Source organism: Danio rerio, chromosome 9, assembly GCF_049306965.1.
Source record: "Danio rerio strain Tuebingen ecotype United States chromosome 9, GRCz12tu, whole genome shotgun sequence".
Taxonomy (NCBI): Eukaryota; Metazoa; Chordata; class Actinopteri; order Cypriniformes; family Danionidae; genus Danio; species Danio rerio.
In genome coordinates, this window is record NC_133184.1 from 33,099,282 (window position 1) to 33,125,524 (window position 26,243).

Here is a 26,243-nt window from a genome sequence, read left to right on the forward strand (position 1 = left end):
TTAGAAATAAAGATGAATTGAATTATGGCACTTTTGCAATGTGGATTGTGTCAAAGGAGCTTACATAGAAGTTTGAATAAATTAAAATTGAAACTGCATCAGTCCAGTTTTCAGAGTTTAAGTTCAACTTAGTTCAGTTCAGTGTGGTTACATTTTCACTGCTGAAAGTCCAAACGCTGAAAAGCAAATCCATCGGATGCGCAGCTTGACAAGTCCCAAATCAAGCAAGCCAGATAACCATACTCATTTAGAATTTTCTGCATCTCATAATGCACCATTTCTTGGCTTCCGGGTATGATATTATGACATCATATGCAGAGCTATGGAGAACAAAATTAGTGAACAACCTGCAATTTCCTAAATTTCAAGGTTTCTGCTTAGTCGTTTTGAAGTTATCCTAACAGGTGTAAAAGAGCGTTTTAAAGCATATTCCATGAGTTAGTTGGCCCTTTTTTTCACTGAAGTTTTGAACTCCCTGGATTTACATGAGAACAAGGAAACAATGGTGTGTGAGGCTCATGACTATACCTAAGTATATCTAGATTTTTGTTCAAAATTATCAAAATAATAGAACACTTTCTGATACCTCCAAGGAAATGGGGGTAAAATTATCTGAGAAACTTAATTAACTTGCAGTTCATCTAACGTCAAAGTATGGTACGTTTAGCTAGTGTGAGCGCTGTCTTCTGAACTCGGTTGCAAACTCATTTACTTTTTTCTGAGTCTGCCTGAAAGAGGTGGTCTGGGGTAAGGTTCATGCAAACTCTTGTACAGTTCACTTCTAATATGAAAGCAATCATACCAAATAACGGAAGTGAACCGCCGACTGTACAACAAACTTTAGTTTTTATAGCATTCATGTGTGTGTGTCTGTGTGTGTCTATGTGTGTCTGTGTGTGTGTCTGTCTGTGTTTCTGTGTACAGTATCGCCTACGTTGGTGACAAGTGGGACTGATTCAGTGCAAACACTGCTTGTCTCCACCAAAAACGACTTCTGCAGACATTGCGTGATGTTCTGAATTGTTTTAATGTTTTTGTGTTAGATTTGCTTTCATGGCTGCCACCTAGCAACAGTTGTACACAAAAGCAGCTTTATGACTCAAGTGTACCAGGGTTCAGAAGAAAAAAGACAATGTGAATACAAACCAGCCGAGGGGGGGCAGTCGAACTTGGGTTTGGACAAGGCATTCGGACTAAAGTGTGAAAGCACCCTTAGTAAGATATTGAGCCATTCAAAAATTACTGAAGTCCGCAGACTGCAGGTTGACCAGTTGAAGGTCAAATGGACGACTCTTTTTAGCCATGGCAGGAGAAGTTGGGCCGTCTTACTGAGTGATGCCTGCAATATTGCATCTTTACAGTGTCAATAACTCATACTAGTCCTACAAATACAGGGAATGTCAATGAAAGACAAATCTACAAAAGGACACCATAATGCAGAGAATCTCAATTTCAAAAATAATTCCTGCCCTCTTGACTTAGATGACTTTCATCTAGAAGTGAAAGGGAATGTGAAATTGAAAGCCCACCCTGCAATGACCAATCTTTTTTATTTATTTAAATCTATTAATTTCAAACGGGATTCAATTTAATAAATGGCTTATCTGTAGCAACCAGAATATTAACATCTGTGTAACCACATAAATCAATGAAGCAGCAATAAAGCCTTTAGTTTATTAGCTGTGGACAATCCACTAGTAAACACTCATTTTATCTGTGAATGCCAGTCATATAATATTAATGCTGTTAATTGCATCTTGGTGGGGGTTGTTTTGCTGTGGCGTTGGAGATGGTCTAGCTGGCAGATACACAAACAGATACATGGTTACTTATTATTGGCTAGTCTGCCATGAAATTTTAGGAGCTCGTAAGGATTCACACTGGTGGTGTTTTCACCAATTTACAGGCATAAAATTAGAATTAACATGGAAGCCGTGTCCAAGAGATGCCTATTCACCTCTGTGCTGGCACAGATGCCCGACTTTCTCTGCTTTGACACTCACATCAGTGTGGGGGTGGGATACACAAGGTTTTATGCCTCACCCCACAGAGCAGTAAAATCTTTCTGGACCCACATCACACACTTGCTGGTTTTATGGTGTTTGGTGTTGAAATATTTCATTCTGAGCGAGCGTTTCATCCCCTTGTCTTGTGTTTTTATACAACTGTGCACCAGTGATCCCAGCATGCACTTTCTTGGCGCAATTGTGTAATGGTGTAAAAGCACCATGTTGTGAGAAATTATCGGAATTTGGCTGGGGGACATAGGAGTTTTGACATTGTGTTCCTATATTTCTCTTGGTGCACTCAGTGTTGTACTAGGCAACGCAGTGATAAACCTATGACTTAATATCAGCGAATGCAGCCTTGTGAATCAAATCCTTCAGGGAAATCTTATGGCTTCTAATTAAGTGGATTAGAATTAATCAAACAAGAGTGCCGTGTTGGATACACGTTGGAGGAAATAGAGAACATGTACACAAAGAGTATTACATGTCTTACATCTCATTACAAAACTCATTAAAACTTGCTTAATTAATTACAAGCACTCTTGACCAAATGCGCTTTGTGCAAGCCTTATGAAGTCATTTAGCTCAATTAAAAGTCGCTTGCTTTTCTTGATAAAAGTGAAAGATTTACATGCTTTTGCTTGTTTGTGATGCATTATAAGGAGGAGGGAGCTCTAGGCAATGAGAATTTTAATGTGATCCAAATGTGATTTACAAATAGCCTTTAGTGTTTTGCTTTTCAAATACTTTCATTTTTGGTTCATAAGCACACTTCTGAATAACTCTGTAGTAAGCAACGAGTTGGGATCATTCAAGGTATGGATGCTGTATACTCTTCCCTTAGATTTCCGTTTGATAGAGAATGAATGTCTGTGATTTCCCGAAGGTTTCAGCTGTCAAACGTCCAGTTTGCATTTACAAAGCGAAGAGAAAGGAACCAGAAAGGATGCCACATCCTGTGCTGCTCGTGCTTTATTGGCTTGTCAATATTCTGAGCTGCACCTGTCTGGGGTGCAGCGGGGCTCGGGGTACCTGGCCAATAGGACATCCATCACCTGCCATCTGAACAAAAGTTCATTACAAAGTCATGGTAGACTGGTATCTGGTGGATTTAGCTGTATTCTGCTATTCTGTTTGTTGTTCCCGTTGTCATAACAAGCCAAGGTTGATCTCGGCAAGGCGGCATGTGCAGGGTTGCTAGCAAAACAGCAGGAAAATGCAAACGGGGAGGGGGTCTAATCCCCCCCGAGAAGCCCCCGCATCAAGCCCTTTGATCTACCTCATCCTACCTCATCCAATCACTTCAGCTCCGTGACCCCCTCTCCCTGAAACCGGCTTGATTACTGCCAATACTATTTTAAATGTGCTAAAAGAAACTCACATATGTATTCGTGGAATCCTCTGCCCCTCTACTGCCCACCAGGCCTGGCCTCCTCTCTTCTCAAAGGTGCCGACATAACCCACCTTTCATTTCCACTAGATTTCATTGGAAAGTAGAAAAACTGTTAAACTTTATTGATTGGATTGCTTGGATTGTCTCTGTAACCTTTGTGTGGTACAACTTTATTGTTTGGATAGGTAATGTGTTTCAGTGTATTTGGATGACTGATGACCTTGCTTTGTTGCCTTGCATTGCACCAAAGCAAGTGAAGAAATTCTAGAATTAGTTCAGTGTTTCCATGAACCGTGCAGCAGAAGTAACATTAACAAATGCAATAAAAATCTCTCCACATCTGTCTATAGAAATCCCTTAATTGATTTATTTGTTTTAGTCTGTTCTTTTGGACCCCATTTGTTTTCATTATATAAAAACAAACACCTGAAACATTTAGGAAAATATCATATTTTTTACTTCACAGATAAAAGTAATTCATGCAGATTAAGAATAACACTAGGATGAGTAAGGCCCAATCCCAATACTTCCCCTTAGTCGTTCCCCTTACTCTGTCCCAATTCTCTTTAGCTTTAAGCCGTAGAGCTTTCAAGAGTTTACAGTTGAGCTCGTAATATCCTCGAGCCCGGGGCTCCCTCCCGTTAGAAGGGCAAGAGGAGAGTTCGAGAGAAGTGTAAACTAAAGTTGTCTTAGGGGATAATTTGGTTTAGTCGTTTGGCTATGTGTATGTTTTTGAATGGTGGGAGGAAACCGGGTAACCCGGGGGAAACCCAGGCGAACACCGGGAGAACATGCAAACTCTGCACTATGTTCTTACTGTGAGGCAACAGTGCTAGCCACTGGGCCGCCGTGCAGGCCTATCGGAAAAAAGGTGTAAAGTTGGGGTGAAAGGGGTTGGGGGGGATAACTGGAGTGAAAAGCTCTGGTTGTAATGTGTCCGTAATCATCTTATAGGGCAGATTACGGAGCTAATGAGATGCCAGCCGTGTTGATTATAAGCACGTGACCCTCTTGAATTCAGTTTATAAACAAACCGCACAAGAGGAAAGGGTAAATACCCTCTCAAACTAAATTTTTTCAGGACAACACTCAAAAGCAAGGGGTAAGAACATTTTTCAGAATACACAAGCCACAACCGATCGCTGCCCCCGGAAGTATGGAGATCCACAAATTAATATTTTGTTGTCATTATTACAAATTTTTACAACAAACAAGCATATGTTATAAAATATTCATGACCGCGTTCGTGTTTTCCAGTCATGTTTAAGAAAAAAAAAAACAAAACTCTAATATAAAAACTGCTAAATTTCGCGATCTATAATCCATAATCATAACTCCTGTATAGCAGTCCCACAACATTCTGTCACTCGATGACACTGGAATACCCTGTCAGGAAAGTCTAGTGGCTTGGAATGGGCTTTTCACAGTGTCTGCTTTAATGTAATGTTTTTTTAGTGTATTTGCATAGATGAATCTGGTCACTGTGTTAAATGCACAGTATTACGATCTTATTGCCACATTATATTATTATGATAACATAAAAAATGCCTTCAATGATTTTCTTAAAGATAAATACCTAAAAATAGCAAACCTGGAATCACTACAGCAGTTGCGATTGTCTGATCTCAAATGAAGCAGAGATCACGATGAAATATGATGACGTGTGCGGGTGCTGTAGTGCTGTCCCAATTCTTAGGGGTAAATTTTAAAGCCCTTCCCCTTCACCCTCGGTTTTAAGGGCCAAGGGGAAGGGGTACAAAAATAGAATTGGGATTGGACCTAAGTAATGACAGTGCTTTTCTTTTAAACATATAATCTCTTCAATAACAGCTAATTTTTACTTAGAAAATTACACTTTTTGTTCCTCATCTTTTGCTTATATATATGGACCAAAAATCAAAAGTGTTTTTATGCAATAAAAAATGCAATACATTTACAAAATGGTGTGATTTAAGCATTGCACACACTTGTATGTTTTCTATGAATGAAATCACTTTTTGTAAATGTAATAATTTGCTATCTTGATTAAGTGTTTCTGAAATGTTTGGACTAGATGCCATTGCATAGAGATAAGTTATCAGTCAATTAGCATTCTTTTAGGTTTAGATCCTGAAGACACCCGATGCTTTCTTCAAGAGTTTGCACATGCTGGACCAACGAGTATGATCCTCTTCTTGTTTTGACACGTGTGCCACTAGCTTTGCACCAGTCACTGCTCCACTAGCCACTCAGCAGGAACAATAATCCAACGGCCGTCCAACACATGGTCTTAATCAGGGAATCATATGGGCCTGATGATGGTTTGTAGCAATAGAACTCATTCTCCACTCACCCATACCCAGAGTTGCCAAGACTTCAAACAGCTCAGTCCCCAAAGGTTTTGTAAGGTTCACAGTTTTACTGTTGTTTTGAAGTCAGAGTTCCTCTTTGTCCAAGCGGGAGCTTGTGTTTACACAACTGGCTTGGCATGGAACTCATCTCCCTCTGGTTCTTCAGACCTCATCTGTAAATAATGCTGCTGTCAAACTGTTCTCTTCAAGTGAAAGCTCAGATATTGCTTCTTGCGAGTTTGATTTCAAGAAATTTATTTTCTCTGTTATCTTCTGCATTAAATCCAGTTCAGTGTCACTGGCAGATATGCCGCTTATGAGGGATGCGTTTCTGGCTTGCCTTGAACTGAAGTTTTTTTTTTCTATAGGGCAAAGATATAGTTGTTATTTATCTATGGGTGCTGCTGACCCTTTAAACTTGTAGGAAACACTGTTCACCCTCGCACTAGTTTATTTGGTGCAGTCACTGTAGGCTACTACACAATAAGCAATGCATACACATGTATGAATAATTCTTCCACAAATGTTTACACTACAGTTTTATTTATATTGCATTTGAATAGATGGCTAAGGGTGAGTAAATAAACAGCTAATTTCATTTTGGGGAGGGGAACAACACCTTTAATAAAACAAGTAATGTATTTATTTATAATCTCTTTCTTTTTTGTATTGATGAAATTCAATTCAATTCATGTTTGTTTCTATAACGCGTTTACAATGTAGATTGTGCCAAACCAGCTTAACATAGAAGTTTTAGTGAATTGAAAATGTTTCAGTCCAGTTTTCAGGGTATAAGTTCAGTTTAGTTCAGTTCAATTGACGAAGTGAAGGTAAAAAAAAAATCTTAAGAGAAACCAGGCTCTGTTGGGCATGACCATTTCTTCTCTGGCCAAACTTTCTGTGTGGAGCTGCAGTTTAGGCGCTAGAGGCTGGAGAACGCTGGACATCTATTGTGGAAATTATTGGTAGTGAAAATTATGCCACAACTTTAGAATAGTTTGAAAATTAGTAAGTCATATTCAGACAATAGATATTGAAATTGTATTTATTAAATTTGAAATAACTCATACAGTATATAAAAATTTATCTATATAATATTTAATAAATAAAAGACTAACATTAACTTACAAAAAAGAAAATAATTGGTACATTTTCTTAGCTATTTTTCTGACCTCATTATTTTAGCACACAAATGGTAAATCAAAGCAAACACTAAGACAAGGAGATCAGTCCCTGACAAATATGAAAGAGACATCAGAATCTCATGCAAGCAGCTTTAATTTAGCCTGATTTGTAATACAGTGTGTGGGATTATGGTTCAGATTCAATTAGGCCGTCTCGTAGGTAGCCACACAACTACTGACACATAAAAATGTTCTGTTTTCAGCCGTTTTTCTAACACCTACCCAAAGCCTCAGACAAATTAAAAACATGCTCTCAATCCACCATGAAGAGACAGAGATGCCAAAAAGCATATTTTATTTTCCCGCCACTCAATCTGTCAATTGATTCCCAAGGGTGCCTGCTCAAACATGATCATTCTGTTTGTTTTCCTCCTCCTCCTCCTCCCTCCGCACCCCTTTCTTTCTTTCTGTCAAGTGTTATGTCTTTGAGACTCTCAAACTTGAATGGATGTCACTATCTGGTGTATTAGTCTCTTTTGCAACCCATTGTGTAATAATTCTCTGCTCCGTCTCTCTTAGGGCCTATAAATAATTCATTGGACACTTGAGACCCTCGAGCCTCTGTGAACACTTTGACGGCATTTCTGCTTTGCTTGCTTCGTGAAAACACGCTGGCGCTCACTGCAAGAGGCTGATCGAGATACAGCTAGGGGTTTAGAAAGCCTGTATGGAATGAACCTGGGCCTGGAGAAAGTAGTGAAGTGGAACACCTGGGCTTCTGTGGCCAAGATCTTATTTGATATGTTGGAGGAAGACAGTCGGTGAGTGCCAAGAGGCTGCGCAGGGGTCAGGCCACCATCTTGCCTACCCGACGAAGAGAAGAGAAGCCCAGCGGCACCTGCCTTATTAGCACTGTGCCACCTTCAGTTGACGTAACCTCCGCCAACCTCTGGCTGAATATATACATCATCCATGGGGCGGTGCCTATACTGCAGGCCACGCAAACGTATTAGTACAAGTTTTTGCCGATTAACTAATTCAGAAGTGAGCTTCATTATTCCGCCCTTAATTAAGATCACAATGCAAATTCCTTCATTAATAGTGACATGGACAATTTCTTCTTGGCTCCACAGGGACACGATTATATGCAGGCCCCGTTGAGCAGGTTGCGAGGTGTCACCACGTATTCAAATGGCGTGCTTGTTTAATTGTAGTAAATGTAGCATGTCCGCATAGGTAAAAGAGTTTGAGGGCCGTCGAGGGAGGGGTGCACAGCCCGGGCTGAGTCCCCTCCGCTCCCCCAGGCAGCTGTTTGCGGGGCCCTGGCTGCTCCCTCGGGGCCTCTGCAGGACCGTGTTGTTGGACTCTTGTCTTTTATGGCGGCAGCAGTAAACATGACAGGCTGTTTGGGTACCATCTGTTTAAAATGGCTGCCGCATGGTAACAGGGAGATGAACTTGAGAGCTGGTTTGTGTCTGTCTCCGTGCTAACAGTCTTGTCTCCACGTCTCTGCAGGTGGACGTTTGACGGGAGAGGCGTGGATGTGTCCAGCCAGTGGAACCTGGCGTCTGCTTGAACGCCCGTCAACACTGTACGCACCCACGTATTCACACAAATGCGCATGCATGTAAAGGGGGGAAAAACTCTTCACAGCTCTTCGCTTTCTGACAGATTGATCGGAGTTGCCAGAACGCTCTTCGGCTGTCAGTTTTGTAGCAACTAAATCATTCTCCCCAAAGATTTAAGCATTTGAAATTAAGATTTTACGCTGCGAATCATATGCCAAAAAAGCACCTATTGCATGTCACATGCATTAAACATTCAGACGACATTGTTTTGATGAATTACTGACCATCCGTTGACCCCCTGATGGTTCTCTACTGACCAGGAACACTGAATATTTGACAACTTTTCTAATATGGTTCCCTTTGGCGGCAGATAACCGGTGCATTTTGAAATCTGGTGATGCCATTTTTGGTGTGCAAATATAAAGTAGAAAACTTATATTATATGATCTTATAAATATTGTGTTCAAACTATTTAAAATGTCTTTTTAAGGAAAACAATTGCTTTGTAGTATCTCCACAAACCCTTAAGTTATTTAATAATAATAATTAATAATTCCTTACATTTATATAGTGCTTTTCTGGGTACTTTAGGCGCTTTACACAATGGATGGGAATCTTTACTTTTCTTATTATATTGTAAAAATACACAGTTTTTCTACTCCTTGATTACATTTTTTCACTTGTTCATTGTATTTACACCTTTAATTTGCAGCCATAGCCACTAATGCCACTGATGGGGATGAGTCCTTCTTAATAATTCGGCCAAACTGGCTTTAAACGTTATGTATTTAGGGTGGTCTGCCTCTGCAGTTTAATAGTGCCTGCATACTGACCAATTTTCACCATATAGATATGAAAATATTAAAAGACTTACTCATAATTCTTGTAAACAAATACCCTCAGTATTCAAAACCTACTTACCGTAATCATACAGTTTGGAATCTGTAGCAGGATCTGTTTTCTCCACCCATTCTATTTACATTGAATAGGTCATTGGTAGCCAACTAGGTGGAACTAATTTGGCACAGAAGTGTGGAGTGACTGGGCATAGTGTCGCATGAAGCCACTGGGATGTAATGAGGAATACTTGATTAGTGTTAAGCAGGAGAACACGTCTGTCTAAGCCAAGCGTGGAATGAGTTCCTGCTCAGTGATGTGTAGTTGAAAGTGCTTTTCAAGATTTGGAATCTACTTTTTTCTTTTTAAATGTTATTATATTATAAATGTATGAATTTTTTAAATTTGATTAGGATGCATTTAAATAACTAGAGAATATACAAAGTTGTTTTATTATACATTCATGTATAAAATGAGGTAAAACCGAAGTTGTTTGTTGTAGGGATTGTAAACATTACAATCATTCTGGGAAATATTAAAAACGTTATGCGCAACACTTAGCATAATATAGTTTGAATATTCATGCACTGACCCTGTTCAAAGTTGAGGGTGTTTATTCATGGGTCATGAATACTTAAGCCTTTTTCCCTCAGATTAATTTCCGCTTCTGTCTGTTTTGAATGGGACCATTACAGTTGTGAAGCTCTAATTAAGCACTACCTTTCAATACAGAAGGCTCTACCATCTGGTTGTTGTCGTATGCACCACAAACATAAGGGCACTGACAAAAACTGAGATGAGAATTACAACACAAAGGCGAAAAAAACCCTCAACTTTTCAAATTAGAAATGCCAGCACAAATGTTGCTTGCGCAATAGCACGTATGCAGCTTCTTCAAATGCAGTGATGTATCCTTTCATGAGATATCAAGGGGATTTAAGCATAATTAGGGCTGTCAATTAGTCAAGTTGATTAAATGAACTACCTAGTTCAGTCAAATTTATAAATCATAGTTTTTAAAAAATATATATATATAATTGTAGGAACATGATATTTGACATATTATCATTGCTTTATTTAGCCAGGACTTCATATTAAGATATTACTGTGTCAACCTCCAGTGAGACCTGGTCAAGATGGCAGCACATAAATAGTTGCAGACAAAGACCCTAAAATATCACACTTCTGATTCATAATAAAATTGTGACTAAATGATTACAAATGTCTTTTAAATTAAAATAGTATACCAAAGATATTTAAAAGTATTTAGATTTGGCAATGTAGCAAGGTTATTTTGTAAATTGTTCCAGGTCCAAGGGAGCATAGAAAGAGATAGCACTTATACCAAGTTCTGACAAATCCTTTGGAAGTATCAACTAAATACCAGAGCCAGCATGTGTGTGACGATTATTCATATTAAGCAATGCTGGATTAGAAATATAAACTGGCAGTTTACGTGTTAGTGCCTTTGCAATAAATAAGTACAAGTGGATATTCTCTGTTTCTGTAGAGGTAGAAAGCCTAATGAATCATATAAAATACAATGGTGTGTCAACATCTCTGCACCAGTGTTAAAACGTATTTCCTCATGAGATACAGAATCTAATTTCCTGAGTAATGCATGAACTATCACTGTAATCCATTACAGATAAAAATAAACTCTCAACTAATCTCTTACGAGTCTTAAAAGGAGTCTTAAATGACAATAAAAGCTTAATTAAAACTATTTGTTGTGTAACGAATGTTATTGTAGTCTTCAGATTTGATATCTCAGATCAGATGTCTGGCATGTATTGAAAATATTATATTATTAATAGTATACAAAAATCATATAGAGACATTTGGTGTCATTTACTAATAATTACATAAATTTTTTTGTCCCAGTTTGTATTAAGTGGTCTTAACTACTAAGCACTTGCATCAAAAAATAAATACAATGTACAAACTATGTCCATAATGTTTTGTGGAGCACTTCTGGTGCTTTTGAGGTAAGATACACATAGGGTTAGGGACAGGTTTGGTGGTATGGGTGGGTTTAATGGTGGGTTAAGGTGTAAGTGATAGTCAACAGTGTAGTTAATGATGTAATTACAGAAATTAATTACAGTTGTATTTACATGCATGTAATTAATCATTCCTAAGTACAATGTAAAAACATATTTACACAATAAGTACATTACAACAACTGTTTCATCTCAGTGTAAGTACATATTAACTAAGGCCAGGGTGTGAATGTATATTTTGACGTACAGTATCCTCTGTTTAGCTACTGTATTTCAGAGGTTGCCATAGGTCAGAGTATACAATCTATGCTTCTAATTTTACTTTTTTTTTAAGCTCAATGTCCTGTGCACTTACAATTTGGTAATGATGCTCTATATTTGCCAGTTTCAGACTGTTGAAGGATTTTTTTTCTTGCTAGACTGATTGGCTTGATTATGCATTTACAATGGATTTGAACCAATATAGGGATGGTCAAATGTGTATTTATAATACCTATTATTTGAATTATTAACTATATTTTTAAAAATACAGATCAGAGCAGTCCAACATGTTTCTTTCCTGCTGTATTTGCTTAATATGTTTCCTCTTCATTCAAGAGGCATGAAAACAACAAATCCTCCCTTAGACCTGTGGAATTGTATGGCATGTATTACACCTCAGCTGTGAAATTTCAGCCATCTCTGTGACTGAAAACTCATTTGCCCTGGAGTGTTCAAGGATATGTCAGCCACCAGGAAATATTGCATAACGGTTTATCTATCTCTATGACTATTAAGATTATGACCCCGTGGCCATGTGATGTAATGCCTTATGCAAAGCTGTACATCTCTTGGCTGTTGATTTGTTGAAATCAATACCTATGTGATGACGTTTGAAAAGCTGCAACCATGTGAAAGCACTTCTGCTAGATTTAGCTGCGTGAGGCCTAGATCAAATATTGAGTGAATTAAGGAGGGGCGTTGATACATCAAAGACATGCCTTCCGTCAGAGAGAGATTAAAGAAATCCTTGAAGAACTAGGTGAAGGAGACAAAATAGTCCTCCTGTAAACACTGCTTTGGCCAGTCAATACCTGACCCACTGTACACAAAAAAACAAAAATTAAAAATCAGCCACAACAGCCTCATGTTAACCAGCTCAAGGACATCTCGGATAACCTTGGGAAAGTGGGAAGAGTTGTCATATCAAATAGCAAGCACCCTATTGGAAGTTGAATGGAAATTACAGCAACAGGGAGCTCTTGAATATTGCAATTGAAAGAAATGTAGTAGTTTTTGTTAGAAATGTAGTGTTTTGTCCACTATTGCATGGTTTTAAGATGTCAATCTTTCTGTAGTTTGAGAATGTCAGTCTGTTTACTGATCAGAAGATCTTTTTAGATTTTAATATGCATATTTTAACTTCCCCGTGTGTGCAAATGCCTTGTTGATGCCAGAGGTCACAGGAGAATGGTCAGACTGGTTCGAGCTGATAAACAGTAAATCAAATAAACCCACGTAACAGTCGAGGTATACAAAAGATGGTGTGGGGAATATATTCTTGGAACACTTTGGGCCCATTAGTACCAATTGAGCATCGTGTCAACGCCGCAGCCTACCTGGATATTGTTGTTGACCATGTCAATCTCTTTATGACCACAGTGTACCTATTGTCATTTTAAGGACCTAAAGATACAAAGATTAAGAAAACCCCCAATGCCTTAATACTCTTGTTGACCAAAAAAAGTATGCTTAAACATCTCCTGTGTTTGGTTTGGTTTAAAATTCTTATTTCTTTTGAACCATTTATTTGGAAGTGAACAGAGACTCATCTTTTCATTAGTCTACTTATTTGTTGCAATGTTTGTATGGCAGCATTCACAGTTGCTCAAATAAGCAACACAAACAAATCAATAGCAAATCAGTTTGTTTTAATCAAACCAAGCCTGCCAAGTGTGAAAATACATTGACATTTTAAATTCACTTCAGCTTGCCACACAAGGCTTACAGAACATCATTTTCCATCTATCTTGGAAGGTTGACCTGAATGCTTATGGCAGGTGATCGACACCAGGGTTTCTCTCTGTTATTAACCTGATAAAATCCTGGAGGTCGAAAGCAGATGTATCCTCAGCCCTAAACATGTCCTGCAGGATTAGTCTGATGAAGTCTTTAGACCATCCTTTAAAGAAACTCACAGGCCATTTATAGTCCTCTTTCTGTGCCAAGAATCTTCAATTCCCAAAAAAGAAGAACCACCCGTCAGATTAAAACCATCCCATCCTCCTCTCTCTCTTTCCCTGCCTGTTCTTCAAAGACCCGACTTCCAGATAGCTTCTTAGATAACATGGTGCTCGGACATGAGGAGATTTATTTTGGAGAGAGAATAGATAACGTGCCATGACCAGAACGGTCACTTGAGTGCAGAATTATAAATAAACATTGGATATTCTTTTTCAGATGTGGCTGCGCTCGTGTTATTCGCTGCAGCTGCTTTTTTTGCCCGCATCTGATTCGGAGCTCGCTGAGACACGGAAAGCATAGATGAGTTAAAAAGGTGTGGTAATGTGCGTGTGATCTGTGTACGATAGTGAGACGGTGCTGTGGCAACAGAAGGAAGAGGGATTGAACAAGTGCAAACCTCATCCCCTTCGGTTCTCTTTTCCCCGCCGTGACTGGCTCATAAATATGCATTCAGGTAAGCCTCCACATCCCCTTGCAGGCCGAACCCTTTTGCTCTTTTCACTTCAGAGTCCTTCAGAAGTGGCAGTAGTTACCTGATGCACGACTGGTGCTCGGCAGTGCGGCCTCGTCCCGGGGCTTGACTCGGCCCCTCCTTGGCAGAGCTGCGGCACTCTGAAGGGATTAAAAGATTTATGTCACAGCAATAAAATCTTGAGAGAGTCTGCGCTTGACTTACTGGGCTCTGGCCCAGAGGCATTGTTTTGAAAAGAATTAACCTATAATACATCTCAAAGCTTTTGAGGTTTCTCTTGAGAGTGTCTGTCTCTCTTTGACTTCAGAAGACGAACCAGTGACAGCTTTATTTTCTGATGGCGTGAATAGAAATGGTCCGTGTATACGGGACTGTAGTAAGGACTTGAATGTTTTTTTTTGGCTCACACTGGGTTCACTAACCTCTTTTCTATTCTAATGGCTGGCTTCTGGAATCTCAAACAAAGATGTAGCAATTTCCCTATGGACTTCTTCAATCGCACTGCTTGTCATCATTTATTCATTTATGTTGGCAGTCGGTTCAATGTGGGTATGTTCAAATTTGAGTTGCATCCTGTTTGCCATCTCCGTTTAAATTCAATTAAAATTCTCGAGTGTAGTTATGAATTCACTTGACAACACTTTAAGTGGGTGACTTGCGTTTTTACATAAATATTCTGGACTGTATTTTTAGTATTTCTAGATCTTCTTATGTGCGTAATAACGGTAATTGACCCATCAACAACGAAACATCACATTTTATGTTTCTTCGCCACATCATGCCTTCCAGATTGCAGCCCAATCACAAACAGCTTGTTGAGAAAGTCACACAGCCGAGCAGATGATGGGGTGGTGTCAGATACACATGTCTGTAGCAGGGGCTGATGGGAATCTCACTGTGTTTGGGGAAGAAGGGGTCAGCAGGAAGACGTTGATTGGGCAGTGAGCCAAAGCTCTCCTGCACAAGGCATTGCATTGATCCACACCCATGCAGCTTTGGAGCGCTTTGTGCAACCTTCAAAATAACTGCAGGAATAAGCAACTGCACAATCAGGAGCCATCTCTTTCTGTTCACATCCCCCTCAGTCTCCAGCTCGAAAATTTTAATTTTAGGGCAAAGAGATGAAGAGGGAATTTAGAGGTCAGGTCACAGGAACTGTTGGGTTTCAAGTTTTTTGTTTCTCTTTTTCATTGCTGTTGATATTGGTGACAAAAATTATTAGAACAAATTTTTTTTCTCCAAACATAATTTCATTTGACAATGTTCATGAAACTTTCGATTTTTACTCTGGTCATAGCAAATTTTATGTGAAGTTAGCCATACTATTTTTATCCAGTTTTAACTATAATATTTGCTATGTACATCTATTGCACAGTTCAAGCCATACATCTTTCTGCGAACTTTTCTTTAAATGCATATATTGACATTAAGCCAGAGCATATTTATGAACAATACACTCTCAGAAATAAAGGTGTTGTCTAAAAAGTGCTGTCTACCTTTTCAAAAGGTACGCGTTTGTACCTAAAAGTACCATGTTTGTACTTCAAATGTTTGTATTGATACCTTTAAAGTACAAATGCGTGCCTCTTTAAATTTTTTGGATCAAATATGTACCTTATGGCCCGTTTCCACTGAGCGGTATGGTACAATATGGCTCGGTACGCTTTTATGACCGTTTCCACTGTCAAAAGTTACCTAAAAGCAAACCATACCGTACCACTTTTTGGGTACCCTTTTGCCCCGTTTCAACTGAGTAATACAGTATGGGTCGGTACGGGTCACCTTTATCAGGCTTGCATTTCCACTGCCAAATGGGTACCAATGATGGGTGTGGTGTACGACAGTAAGATTCAGTCGACATCATTCTCGCTCAAGAAAATGTCAAATACTGTACGGGTTTTTCCTATATATGAGAAGCACCTCTCACAAAACAGATGCTTTATACACATACATACTTGTGTAAAAATGTTCATTACTTTCTATGAACATGATTTAATTATAACTGCAGATCAATGTGTGAAATAGCCTACTGTAATGTCTGCAACTCATTCATTCATTCATTCATTTTCTTCTCGGCTTAGTCCCTGTATTAATCCGGGGTCGCCACAACGGAATGAACCGCCAACTTATAATTATAAAACGTATAATATAAACACACACACACACACACACACACACACACACACACACACACACACACACACACACACACACACTTACACTACAGACAATTTAGCCCACCCAATTCACCTGTACCACATGTCTTTAGACTGTGGGGGAAACCGGAGCACCCGGAGGAAACCCACGCGAAGGCAGGGAGAACATGCAAACTCCACACAGAAACGCCAACTGAGCTGAGGTTCGAACCAGCGACCCAGCGACCTTTTTGATGTGCGGCATGTGCAAGCGAGAAAGCGGCTGTGTATTTTAAAATCGGAGCTTCCTTTGTTTTCATTCTTCTGCTTGTGCACGAGCTAGTGACGCTTCTCTGTAAACCAATAGCGTTCAGCTGCGCGTTTTGCTCTGCCTTTTGGTACCCTTTTGTTGTGCTAGGCACCCTTCCAAAGGGTACCCCAAAAGTGATACATACAGTTCACTTTTTGGTACCTCTAGACAGTAGAAATGGGCCATTTTTAAAGGGTGCCTAGCATGACAAAAGGTTACCAAAAGGCAGAGCTAGGTGCGGTGACCCGTACCATACCGAACTGTACCACAAATGGAAAGAGGCTAATTGAGGTAGCAATTTGGACCCTTTAGGACTATTCCAGTGGTAGCTTCCATACTTTTATTTCTGAGAAGGTATAAACAGAAATCACATTTAAAGACAAAAAAAATGTCAATGTTTTCAAAACTTTCAAGTTTTAGTAATAAATTTGGCCACTGGATGTATGATGTACTTGGAAATAGTTGAAAAAGCTGATTTAAAAATGTCAAACTCAAAATGTCTTCAAAACACCTCTGCATTGTATAAATTGCATATCAGGTTTCACTGTAACGTAATCTGCTGCTGCAGGTCTTTGTGTTGGTAACTCATAACCATCTTTGAGATTGTTAGCTTGGCCAAATGCTGCCCATCCCAGGTTGAGCTGAGCCATAACTCTCTTGACCTTGCTGTCAGCCGTTGAGCCATCCGAGCTGATGTGCCTAGCCTCCTCGGCCTGTCTGTCACGAGGGCATCAGTGCTGTGGAAATGGTTCATTTGATTCTCTGACACTGGATGGCGTGAGTTGGCGGGTGCAGAAACAGAGGTTAGCCTCGCCATCTGACAAGTGGGCACCAGAATGCACAGGAAGCAGAGATAAAGAGAGGTAGAGAGACGGAGAGAGAGAGAGAGAGAGAGAGCTTCTACTCTACGCTTTCATGAAGGACGTCGGGTAATATCCAAAGCCAGGCTACACAGCTGGGGATCAAATCCCATAGATGCAGCAGAGCAACTTAATTAGAATTCATAAGGTGCAAAGAGCAAGTGATTTGTGTTTGTGTGGGCACAGGATGAGAAAGATGAACAATAGAACATTACAGTACGTGCAGAAGAAACCATCTTAAAACTGAAGATTATTACTACATCTTCTCATCTATGCCCTGACATTGATATATGTACATGTAGATACATGTATGAAATATTCAGATTTAAATGAGATACGATATACAGTAACTATAGTATGGACAAATACTGTATGCTGACTTTATATGTTCAGCTTTTCTATTGGATTTCTTTATATACAGCTATGTACTGAATATGGTCAATAATATTATCACAATGTTTTTCTATAGTTTATACAAAATCAGTATTAATATTTTTTCTCAAAAAACAGAGTAAGAGCAAAAAAGTAAGATACATTTTAATTAGAGCTCAATTAAAGCATTGTGTTTTTATTTTTTATTTTTTCATGTAAGGTGAAAAAGAACTATGTCAATTAAAATGGATGAACAATAATTATAGTTATTAATTGTTATAATTACTTGCTAAACTATATTTTCAACTTCATTAACATTAATTGCAATATAATTACAATATAAGTTTAGTTTTATTTAAGTCATAAATTCAAGAATTGTGTAATAACCATGGTTTTTCCAATGAATGCCCTATAAAGGCTTAAGTGAGGATTACTTTTAAGAATCACATTTTAGTAAGTATTTCTAATAAATTTATTTCCGAACTTCTTCTTGATAACCAAGATTGGTTTGCTGTGAAATGATCTTTCAGTTTGAGTGTGTATTTGACAGTAGCTCTAGTTAATTGACTCTCAGAGCAGCTCTCTGCTTGCATCCTCATATATTCAAATGGTAGGCCGCTAAAACACAGTGAACTAGGGCTTCACAATATTGGAAAAATCTAGCATTTTTTTATTTTGCGATATACAGTTAAAGTCATAATTATTAACCCACCTGAATTATTTGCCCCTATTTATTTCCCCCCCAATTTCTATTTAACGGAGAGAAGATTTTTTTTCAACACACTTCTTAACATAATAGTTTTCATAACTCATTTCTAATAACTGATTTATTTTATCTTTGCCATGATGACAGTAAATAATATTTTACTAGAGATTTTTTAAGACATTTCTATACAGCTTACAGTAACATTTAGGGTGTACTCAGACTATCCTATCAATCATTTGAGAAGTGTGAGTGCTCTAAATCGGGCTCAGACATGGTTCACTTGGACATCCCTGGCCCGGTTGAAAGCGGTGTGCCAGAGTGCGGTTCACTTGGGTATGCTTGTAGTGTGAGTACAAAAAACACCTGAGCCCGAAACTGAAGACGAGCTGTGACTTTTACAGGATTGTTTCATATGGATTTATTAATCATTCTTACTGTTCAATGAACGCAAACTATCGTTATTAAAGATGCAAACCCCTCACTGCAGCACATCTGCACCTTAAGCAAACCTCATAGTTCCTGCAGCACGAGGACTTTGATTGTTTATGAGCATCAAACGTCGCTGATCTGTTCAGCAAAATATTTGACTGTGTGCCACCACATCTCAAATGATTAAAACAATATAACTAAAGAAATATCTACTATTCTGAGCGAAAGCACTGACTGAACAGCGCATCATCAATGATGTAAGCGTGCCCAGGCCCGAATGTATGTGAGTGCGGGCCGTCTGGGGAGATAGGAGCGGGGGCAAGCATGCTTCGGCCTGGTTCAAGGCAACTGTGCATAGTTTGAGTATGCCCTTAAAGACTTAACTGGGTTAATTAGGTTAACTAGGCAGGTTAGGGTAATTAGGCAAGTTATTGTATAACAATGGTTTGTTCTGTAGACTATCAAAAAAAAAAAAAAAAAATTGCTTAAAGGGGCTAATAATTTTGACCTTGAAATGGCTTTTAAAAAATTTAAAAACTGCTTTCATTCTAGCTGAAATAAAACAATTAAGGCTTTCTCCAGAGGAAAAATTATTATCAGACATACTGTGAGAATTTCCTTGCTCTGTTAAACATCATTTGGGAAATATTTAAAAAAGAAATAAAAATTCAAAGGGTGGCTAATAATTCTGACTTCCACTGTATATTGCGATTCATATAGGTTTTCACTAGTTGATCTAATATCTCTGTTTGGAAAGAATTTATATTTCTAGATAGTGTTATATTGTTAGTGGTAGTGCTAACAGTCTATAAAATTTTTGGCGTCCCTGTTACATTTAGGTTGTTGTCTGTGCTACTTGCAGTGCATTTCTGTATTTCCATGTGTTGTGAGTATTTTCATGTACATGTTTAGTCAGAGATCGATGTATTAATGTTTACTATTTGCATTTCCATAAAATCTAATAAACAACTTATTGACTTTTTGCGGTTCCTCGACATGTTATCGCTGTGGTCTGTGCCATTTGCAGTGCATTTCTGTATTTGCATATGTTGAGTATTTTTCATGCATAGCTGTCTATAAATAAAATCAAGAAAAAATCTGGGTTTCATCACTTCCACACTTTCAAACAATTCCATAACTGTATTCAAGTACAATAACTAAATGAAAAAAAAAAAATAATAAATTAAACATAGTTATGGTCAAAAATGGTACAATTTCTTATACCTGAATGACGTATGCAAATGATAAATTATAATACAAACTCAACATTGCATATCCTGCGATGTAACTATTACTAATGATCACATTGCAGTATCGATGCTGAAACGATATATTGTGCGGCCTTACTGTGAACGTTGTGTTTTATTGGGGATAATAGACAGGACTGCACCATTCATTCACACAGACATGCTAACTTCCATTAATGGTATAGATTGACTTGTTATTGTTGCAGTTATTGCTGCTGTGCAGTAGGCCGTATGTAAAATACCATAGTGATCAAATGGATGTAGTGTTTAGCAAGTCTCAGATCTCTGTAATTGAATCTATCTTTATAAAATCTAATCTATGTATCACATTTTTACATCTACAGAGTCTCCAGTTACAGCATTTAATGAGCTGAGTGAGCTTGCTGCTGGAGTTTTTCCCAGTGGTGAGCCTACTGTAAATCTCTTTGGGTATACAGTAAGTGTGCGCTAAATGACTACTTATTATTTTCAGGCCAGTTGCTGTGGTCAGCGGCTCTGCTGTGTTTATGTAGCGATCTGACTCCCGTCGTCAGGTTTCACTCTTCAAGACTGCGACAACAGTCTCTAGTCATCCACTGATCTAAGGCAGTGTTACTGTGTTGCCGTTGGCTACCTGAGTTCAGCAAGACCAGACGCCATGACAGAGCGGCCCACTCATGTCCTGCCAGGCTTCAGCCGTTTAGATAAACAGTTTAGGCTTTCAAAGACTTTCAGACACCAGCCCGCACATTTTGCTGTATGCTCGTGTCAGTCGAGGAAAGTCCTTGACCTCTTTTGCTGAAATGAGGCTTGTGAATTGTGGGTATGAAATTTTATTTCTATTCTATACAGTGGGACGAACAAAATAATTGTGAAAATAAACCCCATTAGAAAGCGAAATCACATTCATAAAGGATTTCATTTTGCAGGGAATTACTGTAAAAAAAAAACTCCCATCTATACTGAATGACTTTGTTACTCTTTCTCCTTTTTTCTCTCTCAGTTCCAAGCTATTCCTAAGAAAATTGGTGCTCATTTTGTGTAAATGGATGTCACCTCACACATCTGCCATTGCTTCAGACCTCAATTATCATCCTGAGAGTTCTGAATAGTACATTAACTAAATGGCAATTGGATTGTGTATGTTCATGCTGCATCCTGACACTGGAAATTAAACAGGGTTCAGAATTATTATGCCATTAATTGGCCCTTGATACACAAACCCAATCAAATTTGTAGCAAAACCACTTAGCCTGTGTTAAGGATTAATGACGGCCATCGGAAACAATTTGGAACTTAATCAGTTTAACTGAGGAGGGTAAATTTAATATGATAATTGATCCTCGTGAAGCGGAGTTGCATAGCAGGGAGGTTATGCAAATGAGTGACCCTTACCTAGTGACTAATCGGCAGATGCGCTGATGGCGGGATGTGTTTTCATCAGGGAACTTTGAAGAACTTCCGAGTTTAGGAGTGCAAGTCCTCCTTGGAACCCAGGAAGTGAACCTATCCCGTCTCACACTGGGCTCTGTTGCGGTCAACCCATATTTCCATAATTCACAGCTTCCCCTGCCATGACAGCTAGACGCAAATAAGTGTTTCTAATGATATCAAATGGAGTTGTAGAGGACAGTGTTTTAATGCAGTGAAGAGGCTCCCAGTGGGACTGTTATTGCCACTATAGAACATCAGTTACACAGTTGCAACAATAGACTCTTAATTGATTCATTTAATTAGCAGGAGATGGAGCCAGTGCTGCGTCTTGTCATCTTGTATCTTAGGGGGTCCCGTACAGCCTGTGTACTGTCTGCCACATAACAGTCCCTGCACTTGTCACTCTCCTATTAAAGTGTAATTATATGTAAATGAAAAACCACAAAACCTGTCTGAAGTTGTCCAATGAATCGTTGGTAGATCTTTCCATACCAAGATGATTAGGAAACAGGAAGCCTACATGCCTTAAATCATATATATATATATATATGCATTATCCCTCTAAACAAGACACAAAGGAGGACGACATAACGGTGCAGTTGTCTGCAATTTTCCTCATATTTAACAATGCCATGAATGACAACACACAAAATTCTAATCAGACCCATGATGCTTAGCTAGTCGCTTTGACTGTGTGGAATCATTGCCTGAATGTTTCAGATATACTCTTTCTTCATTAACCATCTTCAAGGTCTTTGTGTTATTGTGGACTAGGGTTGGGTGATAAAAATAGTATCAGTATTTATTGACCATACACCAGGAATCACCAAACTTGTTTCTGGATCACCAAACTTGTTCTGGTGTCCCGCAGATTTTAGCTCCAACCCTAATCAAACACATCTGAACAAGCTAATCAAGATCTTAGGATGTTCTTGAAACACCCAGGCAGGTGTGTTGAGGCAAGTTGGAGCTAAACCCTGCAGGGCACCGAGATTGGTGACCCCTGCTGTACACCATTGTCAATAACGATAAAAAGAAAAAAGTTTGGCATGAAGTTTCCATTTGAAGGCCATAGTTTTATTAAAATGGGGTTGCTGAGCATTTTCAACAGAGGTGCACGATTTGCATAACACACACGTGAAAAAACATCAGAATTTTTCTGAATGCTGGGAACGCACCGTGATTCATGTTAGTAAAACTAAACAATCTGCTTCACACTTTGTATGGAATATACACATCTTAGTAATAACGGCAGAATAATTACCTCAGACAAACACACCCAAACACTGGAGTTCTTTTCTCCATAAACTTGCATCGGAGCTTCAGCAATAGTTTGTCCATTTGTCATCCTCTGAGAAAACAGTTGATGGGCACCTAGTTATGAGATACAGCATAGAAAATGGTAAAAGAAACCACGTGCTCGCGCTTGTCGCTTCAAGTCATAAAAAAAACACATGCGAAAATGAGTGCCATATAGCAGCAGTGAGGCGATTATGAATAAAAAAAGATGCAAGGATATCACCAGAGTGCCTTTTTGCATCCCAGCTAGTAGCTCCCTATCTGAGTTTTTAGCATAGGGGTAATTAACTCAATCAACTTAACAATTTATTATGTTGCAATATGTATTTTAATAATGATGGTTAGTTTCTTTACTTGAAGGCTTTAATTCAATTATCATAATCTGTTTTGTTTACAGAGTTTGAGGTTTACTGTAGCATTATTATTCACACCTTACAGATGTTGATCTACCTTTACCATTGCACACACTTGGTAACATTTTATCAAGTTTAAGAGTCTCTTTAATACTTATGTTTTTTTTATTATAAAGAAATCATATTTTGTTTAATTATTTTTGTTTTTGACTATTACATCTATGTGTAGTAATGTTGGTAAATGAAAATAAAATGGTTAAAAGAATCCTAGTATTCTTAAATATATTATTAAAAATAATAATTATCGATAGCGAGTTCATTTTTATTTTATTTATTTATTTATTTTTTGCCAAATATAGGAATAAGCAGGTGATGGTCCCCAATGACTTCTATAGTTTTTTTTATACCTTGTATAGAAGTCAGTTCCATATCCTAATTTGTGAAGATATAAAGTGAGGTGTGAGAACATTTTCATTTTGGGGTAAACAACTCCCTTTAATGGAGCTCGCTATCTTCATAAGGGTAAATGTATAGGGCGATCAAGCAATTTTAGTAAAGAAAATACATTATATATTAGCTAGCCTTTGACTTATGTTAACAAGTTATTCCTGTGTTCGAAGAAGAAAAATTTGTCACATTGCTTTAAAGGATTTTTGGGCAATCTTTCTGAGCAGAATTGCTGTAAATCAACACCATGCAGGGTTTTTAGGATTCTGAAATTCCTTTACAGAGATGTGGGTAAACTGATTGTGGATGATTTAAAACAGATTTTACCTTTGAACACATTAAGTTTATTACAATATTAGAATTATTAAACAATTTTGCTTGGATTTTTTTAAAATAAAAAATTGAAACTCTTTGATGAATAAATTCTGACTACTTTTTAATGACCTTGACAGTTTTAACAGGTTTTTAGTTATTTTTGGAAACTATTCTGTGGCTTTGCAGAGTAATTGTCAATATATATGTTCAGTAATAACATGTGAGATTACTTGTGTGCTTCCCAAGTCCAGATGTGTACACAAATGCACCCACACTCATCACCTGACACTGGCTTATTCATTCCATGAATAATTTGATATCTAATGAAGCAGACCCTCTTCACACAAGTTCTACCAATGCGGCAATCTACATTTGCTACATAGATCTTCTTTGCAAGTTGTCAGCAGATTTATACTCTTTTTCTGACATTGTGAATGGCAAGTATTGATTGACCACTCGCAGTCTATGGATGTGTTATCAGTTAATTCCAGGAAAATGGAGTATTTGCTCAAATTGAGGAAGATCAAAAGTGGGGGAAGGGGAGTGGCAGGGAATTCTGGCCTGCTGAAATTCTCCATTCAGAAGACACAGGTAATTGTACGTATTACATTCGATCGCTCCCTAAAAGTGCGGTAGACCCCATGCAAAAAGTCTTGGGGCTTTTTCTATTGACTTGAGCACAGCAGTAACTCTTTGATAAAAGTGCAGAATACGGAGGCTTCTCTGTTCATTTGGCTTGCCCGCCCATTCTCCTTTCACAGTAGCGTAACACGCTGTGCATTTAGGTCAATATGCGGAAAGCGAGTTTGTGAGCATCATGAGGCTAGTTAATGGACACCCAAATTCACTTTAATTTGACCGGATGCATATGAGTTGAACCGAACGATGAAGAACAGCAACCCATTAATCCTATTCAGCCGTGTGTCCTGTTGCGACACTGCTGTCATCCCCTGCACAGGGTTCTCAGATTAATTAATTGATTGAACTGATTTGCCAGCACTTACAGCAGGAAATGCAGTGTATTCATAAATGTTAACTTTTAAAGGTGAGCCCGTCCCCTCTCGAGAGCGCAATGAAAGAGAAAGGTTATAGTCACGGACGGGGATTATCATTTTCTCAAATCCCATCAAATGCTCTTATCAGTGGTCAACCCAGAGGCAAAGCGTTTTCCGCGGCCCTTTCATGCTGACTCAGCCCGCAGAACGAATCTCCGCGACCCGAATCAAAGCTCGATTGTTCTTTACACTTTGTTTCTGTGTGTTTTGGCTTTCCTTTCCTGTCTCAGTTACATAATGCATATTCGTCCCCTATTTGAGGAGGATGATTAGAGGTTGAAAGAGGGATATCTACAGAGACAGAACAACTTTTTGGCCTGCTCCCGCTTTCTGCCTTCATCTCGTGTGTTTTGAGTGGTATTGTGTTCAGAGGCTAGGGAGAGCTGTGGAATTTCCTGTTCGGGGTAGGCCAACGTGCAGCTCCGCACTCGTTCCCCACCCCGGCGAAAGAGCACTTTCAATGAGTGCTTGGAGCGCGATCAGTGAGCTAAGAATATCCTACGGCCCTTAGGTCAAAACTAAATGTGCTTCGACGGTTGACATTGCTGTGTTTATTTGGAAAAAGTACGCAAGGATGGGCCAGTTGGACGAGGATGCCCTCTTTTCACCCACAGGAAAAGGGAGTTGCTTTCATTAATCACAGTGATGGTTTGAGCCTTGATTTCATTGGCCATGGTAATAACACAAATATGATTTATGTCTGAATTGAAGTGAGTAATAGGATACAAAGAAGAGAAACTGAGTTAACACTTTTTAGTTTAAGCACCCATTCTCACTATTACTAACTACTGGATTGTTACCTGTCAATTATTAAATTATTGGCAGTTTATTAGTATTTAGGGCTGCCCAATTTTCTTGAGATTCTGTTGATGTAAAATAAAAATTAATATGAGTAGGCTATTGTTATTGTTATTCTCTAACATATGGTAAAACAACATTAATAATATTAGGCCCATGTGTAGGTCTACTGTTGGTTAAAATGCTAAAGACTTGCAATGGTGGACTAGACTTTAAATTTTTTCTTGGTCATTAATACAGAGCAAAATAATGAAATCACAATACAACTATTTATAATTCCAAAATAGTCATTGAGAACATTTTTAGACCATTTTTTCACTGGTAAAAGGAGACATTTGTTTTTATCAGATTTCCTCTTGCATTATATTTAACATTATACAGCCTAGAGTAGTTGTACTGACACTGTTAAACATTTATTTTCATGCACACCACTTTGTGTTCACTATGAAACAGAGTATTCCGCACCCGATCGATTTCGCCATATATTCAGTCTTTGTTTACCCGCAGCCCGACCCGCCTTGTTTTGTTTTCTACCCAACCCGACC

The 26,243-nt window shown here is 38.6% G+C and overlaps 1 protein-coding gene across 10 annotated transcripts in view; it reads left to right on the forward strand.

The window, feature by feature from the left end:
- The window catches only part of si:ch211-168k14.2, a 241,568-nt gene that overhangs the window by 72,750 nt on the left and 142,575 nt on the right, over positions 1–26,243 (forward strand). The window contains exon 1 of one of the 10 annotated variants that reach the window (XM_073912850.1): positions 13,688–13,941. The exons of 7 other annotated variants lie outside the window; for them this stretch is intronic. The gene's annotated coding sequence lies outside the window, so the exon portion shown is untranslated. Of the gene's footprint in view, positions 1–13,687; positions 13,942–26,243 lie in introns of those variants that run through there. 2 more of the 10 variants (XM_073912862.1, XM_073912861.1) reach the window with 2 other exon arrangements.